Consider the following 13,211-nt stretch of genomic DNA (forward strand, 5'->3'; position numbering starts at 1 on the left):
AATCTTGCTAGAAGCCCAAAATTCAAGAAACTTTAAACATTGTGATATTAAAAAATACATGCATGAAACACTAAGTGGACAATAAAGTATGCATTTACGTGTCAAAGTACATGGCTTCACTAAGTGCTAACAATTGCTAAATTGAAATATTCAGTACTTTCTCAATTGTTTCAGTTCTGAATGTATTTTTTACACATGTAGAAACTGTTTCAATCCCATCTCTTCTCTGTAAAATATGTTATTAGTAAATTTATCTCTTTGTTATTACTCTGTAAATTTCATTGCATGTGTTCAAAGAGTCTCTTGCCAGGAACTCCAGTAGGTAAAGTTGCAAAAAGGTAAATTGCCCTCTTTCCTTTGTTTTTTCATTCCTTGTTCCTCACTCTGTCTATAACACACCCTTTCTCCCTCTAAAAGAATCTCTTTACCTTGTGGCTCTCCTCTCATAAATTTCAACTCAAAAAGTTTTCTTTCAGCTTAGAATCTCATGTCAATAATATGCCATAATCTGAATAAGTACAAATCAACCATTCTATCTATAGGGGTTAATTGCATTTTAATCATTCATTTAATAATTCTTTCACATATTTATTAAGCCTCTAGTATAGCAAGCATTATTACTTTGAAACAAAAGATGAAAACAATGTTGTTTTCTGACCTCAAGGAGTTAAAAATCTAGAAAGGGCAAGGATAAGTAATGACACAAATGACAATACAAATAGTAAAGAGTAACATTCTCCATGAGTACAGAGACGATGAAGATATTCACTTGGATATTCATTTGATTGTGAAATAAAGGTTTTATCCCCTGTTTAAAGACTATTGTATTCCAAGAGCAAAGAGAGAGGTTTTTGAACCAGACAACCTTCCAAGTGACATAGAAATCATAGTGAATGGGTGACCACACATTTTATTTCTCTATGAGCTCTGCCTATGCTTCATCAACCCAGATTTATAGTTGGACAAAACTGTTCCCCTACCCTTAGCAAAGAAAATTAGATTGAATTTCTCAAACCCAAATATTTCTTAAGTGTTTTTCTAACAATGGTTTTGGAAGGTAGTCTCATTTTCAAAATAAGGAGAACAAAGTGTGTTTTGTTGATCTCTCAAGGAAAAATTTCTAATAAGTATAAATCACGCACCAAGTGATGTCCATGAAAGGGATCTGGAAATCTCTTTCCTTCCAGCTTGACTCTGGATTTATGAAACTAACATTGCTAGTGCATTACAATTTTCAGAGTCCTACACATTTTTTTCTATTTCTTTCCTCAGAGGAACCTTGTAAGGGATTCAGATCAAATATGAATCTAGGGTCTGTGATATTTTATCTCTACTCTGTAATGCTCCAAAGAGGTCCATTGTATTTCAAGCCATGATTGATAGCAAATTCCTACCAGAATTCCTTTAAGATTTACTGTTTTGATCTTTAAGAACTTTGTAAGGCCTGAAGGAATGTATCCTCAAATATTGTTTAAAAATCAACTGATTATAGTGAGAAAAAAATGTTCCTTTTTTTAGCATGGCATTTATCAAATAATTTCTATATTTCAAAGGGTTGAACTAGGAAGAAGTCATGCATTGCAGTTGAAGGCAGAGGAGAAGGGAATATCCCTCATTTGGCCCTAAAGTCAATCTTTCTATTCTTTTCTTCATCACAAGTTTCTTTATTTCTCGTAGTGGAGATCAATAGATTTTACTGGGTTTTTTTCTCTCTGTGCATTTTATAAACAGTATTAGAGTAATAGCCAGAAGCTAGGGACCTCATCAAAGTACTACCTGTACTGCAATTCTACTTACAACTGAATTGACAAGGGAGAAATGATGAAAAAATTATACCAAAGTCATTCACAGTTTTGAAATAAGAGGCCCTACATTTCCTCTTTCAATGAGAAATTTGGTTTTCCTCTCATTAAGAACTCTCTTTACATCTTCTTCTAACTCAACATCCATCTAAATCTTTTTAAATAAAAAGGCATTTTTCTTTAAAAAAAAAAATACCATGTTCAATAAGATGGACTTGTGGAAGAGCTTGCCATGTTTACAGAAAAACCAGCATTTCAGTACAGCTGAAATACCATGAGCTTTATAAGGTATCTTGTCTCCTATGACAAGAGAGTTAGGCAGGGACTAGAGCTCAAGTGAATTTTCAGACCATACTAAGATGTTTGGGTAATTTTGATCATAGGATTTTACCTAAAATCATACTATAACATACACCTATCCCACTTTATTAAAATTCTTCATAAATACTATTTTAATGACTATAAATTCCATCAAACTGATATGACTTGTTTAAATATAACCTGGGTGTTGGGTATTTAAGTGTTTTTTTTTTCCCACTATTCCAAACATCATGACAGTAAACATCTATAGAAATCTGTTATAGTTCCTCTTAGTTTCCTAGAAGACACTCTTCCAAGATAAGATTAGAAAAATATTTAGGGAACCCTCCTGCAGTGTTGGTGGGAATGTAAACTGGTACAGCCACTATGGAGAACAGTTTGGAGATACCTTAGAAATCTATACGTAGAACTTCCATATGACCCCACAATCCCACTCTTGGGCATCTATCCAGACAAAACTTTACTTAAAAGAGACACGTGCACCCGCATGTTCATTGCAGCACTATTCACAATAGCCAGGACATGGAAACAACCCAAATGTCCATCGACAGATGACTGGATTCGGAAGAAGTGGTATATATACACAATGGAATACTACTCAGCCATAAAAAAGGATGATATAATGCCATTTGCAGCAACATGGATGGAACTAGAGAATCTTATACTGAGTGAAATGAGCCAGAAAGACAAAGACAAATACCATATGATATCACTTATAACTGGAATCTAATATCCAGCACAAATGAACATCTCAGAAAAGAAAATCATGGACTTGGAGAAGAGACTTGCGGCTGCCGGATGGGAGGGGGAGGGAGTGGGAGGGATCGGGAGCTTGGACTTATCAGACACAACTTAGAATAGATTTACAAGGAGATCCTGCTGAATAGCATTGAGAACTTTGTCTAGATACTCATGTTGCAACAGAAGAAAGGGTGGGGGAAAAACTGTAATTGCAATGTATACATGTAAGGATAACCTGACTCCCTTGCTGTACAGTGGGAAAAAAAAAATATTTAGCTCAGAGAAGCCAGACACAATCATAGCCCTATTCCAGATTCTTATCTTTTTTTTAGATTAAAAAATTTGTTGACATCTAAATGTTTTCACACCATGTGCGAAAGTGTGTTCTGCATGTAAGCATAGCTATGAGACTTGATGGTATAGAAGTAAGATGGACAAAGACAGTGCCAGTTTTTAAAGCATATCCCAATTAATACTTTAAATTTTTGCCTTAGAGTATACTAATTTTCGTGAATTTAATGTTCCCTTTCCCTAGGGGGAAAAATAGCATTTTTCCATTTAATCTCTTTCACTCAACATTCTCATTGTTTCCTCTGGAGAACAAGATAGTCATATTTCACCCTTTGACTAGAAATACTCCATTTCTATAGAAATTATTTAGAAGGATTTCTGAGGCAGGGTAGCTCTTCTGAAGTGTATACCAGAAACACATTCTCTTGAATAATGTAATCATGGACTTTCTGAAGCTGGAAAAGACCCCAAAGTCATCTAGCCCAATGTTTCCCAAAGTGTGATATGCATTCTTCCATTAGTGGTGCATGTTATAATCTGCACAAATAGTGAATCATGTTCCCATGATTATGCAGTTTCCTGGTGTGCTTTTTCACTGTTGGTCCACAAGCATACTTCCTTTAAATGGGTATTTATTCATTCTTAGGGTTCCATTTATTGCTAATGGTAATATTTGTGTTTGTTACTATCTTTACATTTTTCAAATATACATACACACACATATATACAGTTGTTTTTTTTTTTTTCTACAAGTTAGCTGACACAATGAAATATGCTAGGTACAAAAGTGGACAGTTGGTATGTAAGTATGTAATAGATAAGGGATACATAAATGGCCTAACTCTGTGAAACAACTATTCTAGATCAGCCTTCTCACTTGACATATAAGAACCAGGGAGATGAGCTGATGTGCCCCAAATTACCCAATCTAAAAACTGCATCCAGACTTCACACCTCTCTCTAGTCCTGTTTCCTGTCTTTATCTACCCTACCACCTCTGTAATGCTCTCTTATGTTTATAGTAGGATGAAATCAGACCTTGTGAATGAGAAATGTGGCAAAACTAAGTGACTATATTTTTTTAAGTAGTAGTTGTCATTCTCATCAAAGGTAAGGAAATTAAGTTGCCGTCCTTCACTCTCCCAAAGACGATTATTATGCCATTTCTTGTGGGTGCACTGAGCCAGAACTACAGAGATAATAGGTTATTATAGAAAATTTGGCTTTGACATTTGTATGATAAGTTTCCAGTCAATTAGATGAAAAATACTCCATTAGATAAAGTGAGTGTACCAATTACTGTGAAGATGGCTACTGCTAATAATATAATTGAAATTTCGAGAGAGGTGGGCTCAGCTCCCTAGAAACTGACAGCATCGTGGACAGTAATACAATCTGATAAACATTTGTGCTCTCCGTCATTTTCAATTCTCAAAATTTCCGATTTTTCAAATTGAATGTCATTTTCACGTATATATGAAAATCCTGCCCTGTAATTAGCTTCAAGATGTTTCAGTTCTTTGCCTTATATAAAATGTTACAAAAATAACAAAATAGCTTCCCATTGTTCCATTATAATGCCAGGCATGTCAACATGTAGCACTGGCAACCCAAAGATGATATTTCTGCAATAAAAAGCCAAGCCTGCAGCTAGATAAGTAATAGTTGCTTTTTAGTTCATCTTGGAAGGGGGATGTTTTAGACTCACACACAGGGGGAAAGAAACTCACCCACTGAGTGTCTCTCCACAGCTGTAAAGTAGCTGTCAGTGGCCAGCTGCCAAGGTGCTTCCATCTCAATTGAACAAAACGAGAACAAGTGTGTTCTAAGAAACAATCCTGCAAAGGAATGGCCTCATATTGAATTCTTTCTCATCTTCAATGATTTTGTGGCCCATATGAATTTAAAATGTAAAATGAAATATTTATCAACAATCAAAACAGGCATGTCCGACTGCGTTATCTGAATTCAATGCTTCTTTCATCTTAGAGAAGAGAAGGCTGCTTCAGAGGAGTGTTCACCCTGCCTCAGTAAAGCCTCTTTTCAGAGGAGACGCCATGAAATTTTAACCCTGTTGGTTCAAATGACCTTCTCTAGAGAATGTCACTTCATATTCAAGTGAGTATTAAATGCAAGGGGCCCACCATCTTTATCCCAGGATCATACATTATTTTTCATGGGTGAAATATAATCATAAACTGTCCTAACAGCTTTTGTATCTTTAAATTTATCTTTACAAGACTTGCCAAGTGGATGTTAATATTTGCCATTTTAGGACTTCCCATCGTGGTGTGGCTGAAATGAATCCAACTAGGAATCATGAGGTTGCAGGTTCGATCCCTGGCCTCACTCAGTTGGTTAAGGATCCAGCGTTGCCGTGAGCTGTGGTGTAGGTTGCAGACACAGCTCGGATCCCACGTTGCTGTGGCTGTGGCAAAGGCCAGCAGCTACAGCTCCGATTCAACCCCTAGCCTGGAAACCTCCATATGCCATGGGTGCACGGCCTTAAAACAACAAAAGCCAGAAAAAAAAAAAATGCCGTTTTATAAATGAGGAAAATAAGCCTTAGATATGATAAATAATCAGCTGTTAAGAGTAGAAACTACAGTTGGATTGAGATCTGTTTGTCTATTCAATACTGATACCTTCCCACTACTGTGAGGCCCTTGCTTTATTTCTTTTCAAAATTTCTCCTTTCCCTAACTTCCTGTCTCTGACTTACACAGGCCTCTCATCACCACTCTGCACTGCAGGCAGGCTTCCATTTCTTGTTGTTCCCAATAGCTTTTATTGGTCATAAGGGTGAATTTTGGATCCTAATACTTCAATGCCTTTTACTTCTATCTGCCCCACCCCTCATCCCCCATCCATGCTGTCCTTTGCCATTTCCAGACGTTAATGCTTTATATAGCATTTTAATACCACCTGCTGCCTGGATCTCCCAGCCTTCCCTGAGTCATTTCTACAATATTCTCATGGACATCTGCCCCTAGGTAGTTTCCAGAGATGCCCTATTGATTTCATTTCTTAACACTAAGTTTGGACTTGCATACTCAGTTAATCTGACTAGTTTTTTCCTGATTAAAATTGACTAGCAATTTCAATCGAACTAATGAAATCTATTTGATCTAAAATCTCAAAGTGAATTTAAAATTACAGCTCTCCTCAAAACCACCTAGCAAACATTTCGGTATTCTTTGTGATTATTAGATTCTTTGTGATTGTTATAGTTCATTTCTTTCAAAAACTTCCTAGAATCTAGAGAAAATGGGCGTGGATCTAAATAATAGAGAAAGTTGATGATTTCCTAACACTCTTAGGTTGTCTGTTTCTCCAAACTTTCAAATCATCATTCTCCAGTCCTTTCAGTAAAATATTACAGGATGGAGATGCAGCATGTGCTCCTGTGTGCACACACTCACGCGAGCACACACACAAAGTCTGGGGTGGGGATAGGCAGGGTCATGAGAGATTCAGGTTGCCATAACTGCGATTTTCAAATTTGCTTTCCTACTTGCAAAGCACAGGTAACAAAAATACCCATTTTTCAATCCATAGGTCTTTCATAGGGTATTTGTAGATGGGTGCTTGAGTCACACTACTATTTCTGCTAAAATGAAGAGACATGAGATAAGCCTTTGTTGTTGACACCTTCACTCAGTATTCCTGCAAGTATCCTATTTAAACTTCAGTAAGTGTTAAGAAACATGTCATTTTTGCCAGAAATATATTCTCTGCTGGGCACACTTTCTGGCTTAATCCCCACAACCCCATGGAAATTGTATTATCCCCATTGTAAAGTAAGAAAACCAGGACATAGAATGTCACCATCCAATCTATCTCTAAAGCCCCCACTCTATTTTATCTCAATCTTCTGCTTCCCAATCCATTTATTCCTTTTGTGACATTATCCTTTGGCCCATCTATTGTTTTGCCTAGATGGCAGCAAGGAGATTTCTTTTTTTCTTGGGGACATCACTAATGAGCTAGGATAACTTGCCTGACGTATGTCACAGGCAGTTGCCATGTAGAATTTCAATTTTTCCAACCAGGCAAAGCTAACATGTTTTTAAAACCCAAAGCAAATGCCATGGTGTGCACTGCCAGTGGGCTTCTCTTTGTTAGCAACATAAAAAGAAGTCCATTTCACTCCAGGAAGAGCAGCCTCTTCCTCTTTTTTCAGCACAGCACACAAGACAGCAAAGACTCCATCGCACTATTTATGGAAATCATTTATGATTGCACTCGGACCTTCAGGCAGTTCTGCCTGGGCTCTGTTCACCACCTCCAGGAATCCTACCAGCTTGATGCACTCACATCAGATGCATTAAGACTTCATTTTTATTGTCCTACTGGCACCCTATCACTATTGCTGCAATGAAGAGTTTTATTTCAGAACCAAACAATTATTTGCTGGGATGTGTTGAAGCTAGAAAATTGGTTTGTACCTCAAGGAGCAGTGAGAATGCAAGAAAATCTGCTCTCTTGCTGCTCCATTGATTCCTAGAAGTAGAAAGGAATGGATAAGAATTAAAATGCCCTCCATCCAGACAATTGTTCAAACAGGTTTTGATTAGGACAAAATCTTTTCAGAAGGGCTGCCAAAATTGTATGCCTAGTTTTAAGTCAAGGAAGCTTTCAGGCAAATTGACACTTAAGACCATATATTCAAATACAGAGGCCTATATTTTTATCTGCTATGAATTCAGAAGTAGAAGGGAAAATAAGCCCTCTTACTGCTCACATTCCTGACAGTTTGGTGGATATTTCTACTTAAATTCAATCATTCATCATTCAATAAGTAATTTATTAAATGCCTTCTAAGGGCCATGCATGTACTCTGTTTCGTACTAAGAAGTTTCTGGTCCTTTGAAGGAAAAAGGCAACAGGCAATTTTAATATAAGGTGATGAGTATTCTGGTGGAGGTTTAATTAGAACCTCATTAGATAACACAAAATGTACACCTAGCACTGGCTGGGAAGTAGGAGCCTAAAAGATTTCTCATGGCTCCTAAACTGAGTCTTGAAAGACAAGCATAAATTAGCTAGCAAAGAGTGGAAGAGAGGATATGAGAAAAGAGACAGTATGGTATTTGGGGAACTACAAATATTTCCAGATAACCATACATGGACCTACCCAGCTGTCCTACCATCACATTGTTCACATAAGTAAAATTAAATTTGTCACCCTTCCTGAGCCCAAATCTTTCATTCTGCTTGAATTTATATCCTGACTCAGTACCTTGGATTCTTTTCTAACTTTTCGTTTTTGCCTCAGCCTCCCATTCAATCACCAAATTCTCTCTTCTACCTGGGCACTATATTTGCCCTTAATCTCCTTCTTAATCTCATTGCCAATATACTAGTCCAAATATTTTGTACCTTATTCCTAGATTATGGCCATAGCTACCTTCTTTTTCTGTTATCCAACACATTCCACTAACTTCATTTTGGGTTGATTTTCTTGAATGTGATCATAATGCTCCCTCCTCAAAACTCTTTAATGCATGCACAGTTCAAAGCCCATCCTCACGGCCTAAAAGGCTAGTGATCCTTATTCTGTCCCCATGTTACGGCAGATACCCAGCAGCCCTGCGCTGCAGCGTATCAGCTCTGGCGACAACCCCGTGGCTGTAGTGTCCCAGCTCCAGCAGCTCTGTGGCTGCAGTGGATCAGCTCTTTGACTCGCTGAGAAACCAAGCGAGCACTCAGAGAGTTGGAGAACTCAGGTTTATTACTCCGGCGGGCTCAGAGGAGATCGATCTCCAGAGTCTGAGCCCGGAAGAAGGGTTTCACAAGGCTTTTATGGGCTACGTCTTCCGGGTCCAAGCTTGGCTAGATGGACCCGAGTGACGTCAGGCAAGGTAGTAGATGTGGAAACAAATTTACAGAAGCAGATGTGTGGGGGAGGGGTGGTTGGGACAGTTGGCTAGACTTTGCTTAGTCATCATGGCCGGGGTCTCTCCTTTCTACATTTTTGTTGGGACATTTTCTCCTACACCTGTACTGCTTTCCTAACCGCAGCTCCCATTGTGCATCTACATAGCCCCTCCCTTCAGTCAAAGGGTTCTGCTCACTCATTATATTTCTGTACTCAAAGTCATTGTTTCTACCATAGCCCATGCTTAAAATTCCCCCAAATGAAATCCTGCACAGTCCTAAACAGCCTCAACCCCTTCCCTTGGCCTTATAAGACCAAACCATAGTTATTTCTTCCTCTGAAGAACTGGAGTGATTTGATGTTTTAAGAATAATTCTAGTAAGGAAATGGAAGTAAGTGTTTATTGAGAACCTATTAAATATCAGGTCATTTAAAACTCTAGGAGTTAGGTGTCATTTGTAAAAATAATGAAACTGCAGTTAGAAGAGGCTAAGTAACATGGCCAACATCACACAGCTACTCTCTTTAAACCCAGGTTAATATAATTCCAAAGTTAATAACCTTTTACCTATGACATACAGCCATTTCTAAATGAATCCTCATTATTACTATCATCATTGCTACCAACAATCTAGCACTTATTATGTACAAAATATGTGTTAATATTTTGAGATGATCCAACCAATGTTAGTAGGAGTTCCAGAAGAGACTAGAAAAAAAAATGGTAAATGATAATATTCAAAGATATTATAACTTAGAACTTCCTAGAATTATTGAAAAGCATAAACCCTTAAATAACATACAAGTCCACAAATCTAAGAAGACTAAATAAAAATGAATTTACCCCAGAATAAATTGCAGTGAAAACAAGAGACATAAATTTGAATTTCCTTTTACTGTTACTTACCTTTTAAGTGTTCTCTTTTCAAATGCATATACCACTGAGTGAAAGTACTCAGTCATTTATGGATAACTGGGAATTAATCAGTTTTGGCTGGTTTCTTCCCAGGCCACTTACATGGGAAGGCTGTGAATTTTCTTGGAAGGAAGACCATTTTGGAACATTCTCTCATGAAAATAGCTTTGGATGAACTTTGTGCTAGGAGTCTTTAGATGTAAAAGAAGGAGCAGAGTGAGAGTACTAAACACTGTGTAAGAAAAAAGGAAACCCAAAAAGCAAAGACAAATACATCGTAAGACATTATTTACCTCATATTTGGCTTCAAGACAATTCCACAACAAATAGGAATTTTTAGAAAGTTATCATATTCCACACTTACTTCCAAAGGCCCTAAGAACAAAGTAGGAAAATCCTGTGACAAGTTATACCTGGAAAAATCATACAGCATTAACAGTATATAATAGAGAAGGCACCAAGGAGTTGAATTTCACCCTAACTTCAACATACTCTATGATCTTAGAAACTGTGCTCTAGCATCAGCAACTCTAAGCAAATATAATGCTACCTGCTCTATTTATCTCATTTATGAGAATGAAAAGAGTCAACAAGTGTAAACATTCCATTTGCCTATTACATGTGAGAACATGTATAGGATTGCAGTTGTCAAATGATCATAGTATAGCCAGTGGTATATATCCATTTATGTTCTGTACAACTAAAAACCATCATGAGCCTCTTAAAAAAGGTCTTTGGTAATAATCTAGCAAAAGTATTTAAACAGACATTTCTCAGCCCCTAGAAGTAAGTAATTTTCAAGTTTATAATACAGAACTCAAAGTAGATTCAAAAGGTCACCCAGTCACCCAAGAAGTGTGTGATGGTAACATTTTCAGTTCCATCCAAATGATCAGAGTCAAGTTGTGTTGTTATCTACAGGTGGCCCACACTCATGTTTTTCTCTCTCCCTCTGCATTTTTTCTTTCAAAAGGCATTGGAGCATATAATTACTTGATTTTCACACAAATGGCCAATTGTCTCAAATAACAGGGAGATGAGGCAAACTTAATTCTGAGAGTACAATTTCTATGCCTGTCATTGGAAATGTATCCATTTGATTTATTTCTTTTGATTCAAATGAACACATTTTAAAAAGTTAAAATGGTCTGATTTGCTTATTTAAGAAATTCTCTTTACTGACAAGCCCATATTTGCATTGTGTCATAGATTTGTCTTGAGTAACCATGTTAGAAAAGAATTATGCTAAATACAATGAGGAGAAAATTTAAAGGGCTATCTTGCATCTACTTCTCTAGGATTGAAGCATGACATTGTTAATTCTAAGGACCAAAGGAAGGATGCAAGAGCAATATTTAGGAAGCACTTTCACTGCAATCATGTTGTATGTCTCTATACTGTGAATGGTTAATAAAGTCTTTGAGTTGACATGGGTGTAAGGCAAGATGCTGAAAAGATGAATCAGCTTCTCGACAGTTCAGACCCTCTAGTTACAGAAATGATCCAATGCCTACACTTAAGCTATTAGAAATAGTGAAATAAATTCCTACTCTAAAAGGAATCTTAGTGACACTACATATAACTTGTTGATGCTAAATGTCATTAGGCCTTCCCTAAGCATTTTTTTAAATTATCCTGTGTCTCACATTGCCCTGGAAGATGCAATATTGAAAATATTAACAACTCAAAAACCTCACTGGTCCATCACCTTCAAAATTCCAGTTAAATAATTTCAACTTTAAAGATGGAGATTAAAAGCATCGACACTAAAAACAAACATTCCTAGGTTTGAGTCACAGCTCTGCCTCTCTTATTGGCTTGTCCCATGGCACCACTTCTATGACTCGGCTAACTCCAGCATCTGATGTATAAAATGAGGATAATTATACCTATTTCACTGGGGCAGATATGGGAAATAGCATGGTAAAGACATTTCTCTGAAGCTAGTCTACCTGGATTTAAATCTTTGTTCACACTTACCAACTGTGTGAACTTGAGCAAGTTGACCTTGACCTTTCATGCCTTAATGCTGCCATTTATAAAGTGTGCCTCTTGTATGAATGGGTCACTTTGCTTTACAGCAGAAATTGGCACAACATTGTAAATCAACTATACTTTAATAAAAAAAAATTTTCCAAAACAAGTGTGCCTCTTAGGGTTGTTTTACTATTGAGTAAGACACCTGTTATGGACTGAATGTTGTGTCCCTCCACCTCAAAACCCGGTGTTGAAAACCTAACCCCCAATGTGAGATTATTAGGAGGTAAGGACTTTGGGAAGTCATTGAGTCATGAGAGTGGAGCCTGCATGGATAGGAGTGATGCTCTTCTAGGAGACCTGGAAGAGCTCCCCTACCACTTCCATCACATGAGCATACAGGCAGGAAGAGGCTTTCACTAGACACTGAATCTGCTAGCACCTTGACCTTGAACTTCCCACTCTCCAAAATATGAGAAACAACTTTCTTTTATTTATAAGCCACCCAGTCTCTGTCTATTATGTTACAGCAACCTGAGCAGACTAAGACAATAATGCACATGACAATAATGCACATGACTAGCACTGTTAGATCTATACAATAAAACTACAGGATGCCCAAATTAATTTGAATTACAGAATAATTTTAATCGCATACTTATACTAAAAATCGTTAACTTTCCACCTGAAATGCAAATTTAACAGGGCACCCCATATGTCATCTGTCTACCACACAGTAATACACTTAGAAAAATCTTGGTACACACTGAGTAACCAATATATAATAATAATATACCAGGATTTAAATTTATGAATACACATCTTATCTTATACTACATACTCAATAGCAAGAAGCACTGATAGAATTTCATCACCCATTATCCCTCTCTTTTAGTTTTGACTACCAGGACACTCAAAGCTTAATTCACATATAAATTTCAAATAAAATTTGTCTCAAAAACACCACCCTCCCTTTCACATTGGAATAATCAGAAATCATTTCTCCAGTTACTTGTTTATCCAAAAATGCCATTCATTAAATTCTTACCATGTGTTAACCACAGCAACAGGTTCTGAAAGATGAAAAGACTAACAGAAGAAGGTAGGCAGTGTTCCCCCCGTGAAGCAAGAGGTTACCATAGTCACCCCTCCCCTATCTCCAAAATCCAGTATTAGGATTAAATAATAAAGTATACTTAAATTGCTTTGCACTCTGCAAGGTACCTGCTACATGTTCAGAAATGAAATCGTTGTTCTTAGTAATGCTTATATTACTTTTGTC

At 37.1% G+C, this 13,211-nt stretch overlaps 1 long non-coding RNA gene across 5 annotated transcripts in view; it reads right to left on the reverse strand.

The window, feature by feature from the left end:
* Positions 1–13,211, reverse strand: part of LOC106505747 — a 616,219-nt gene that overhangs the window by 440,043 nt on the left and 162,965 nt on the right. The window contains exon 3 of one of the 5 annotated variants that reach the window (XR_002337753.1): positions 3,858–4,993. The exons of 3 other annotated variants lie outside the window; for them this stretch is intronic. This is a non-coding gene — a long non-coding RNA (uncharacterized LOC106505747). Of the gene's footprint in view, positions 1–3,857; positions 4,994–9,065; positions 10,328–13,211 lie in introns of those variants that run through there. One more of the 5 variants, XR_002337755.1, reaches the window with a different exon arrangement.

Source organism: Sus scrofa, chromosome 13 (genome assembly GCF_000003025.6).
Source record: "Sus scrofa isolate TJ Tabasco breed Duroc chromosome 13, Sscrofa11.1, whole genome shotgun sequence".
In the NCBI taxonomy this organism is placed as follows: Eukaryota; Metazoa; Chordata; class Mammalia; order Artiodactyla; family Suidae; genus Sus; species Sus scrofa.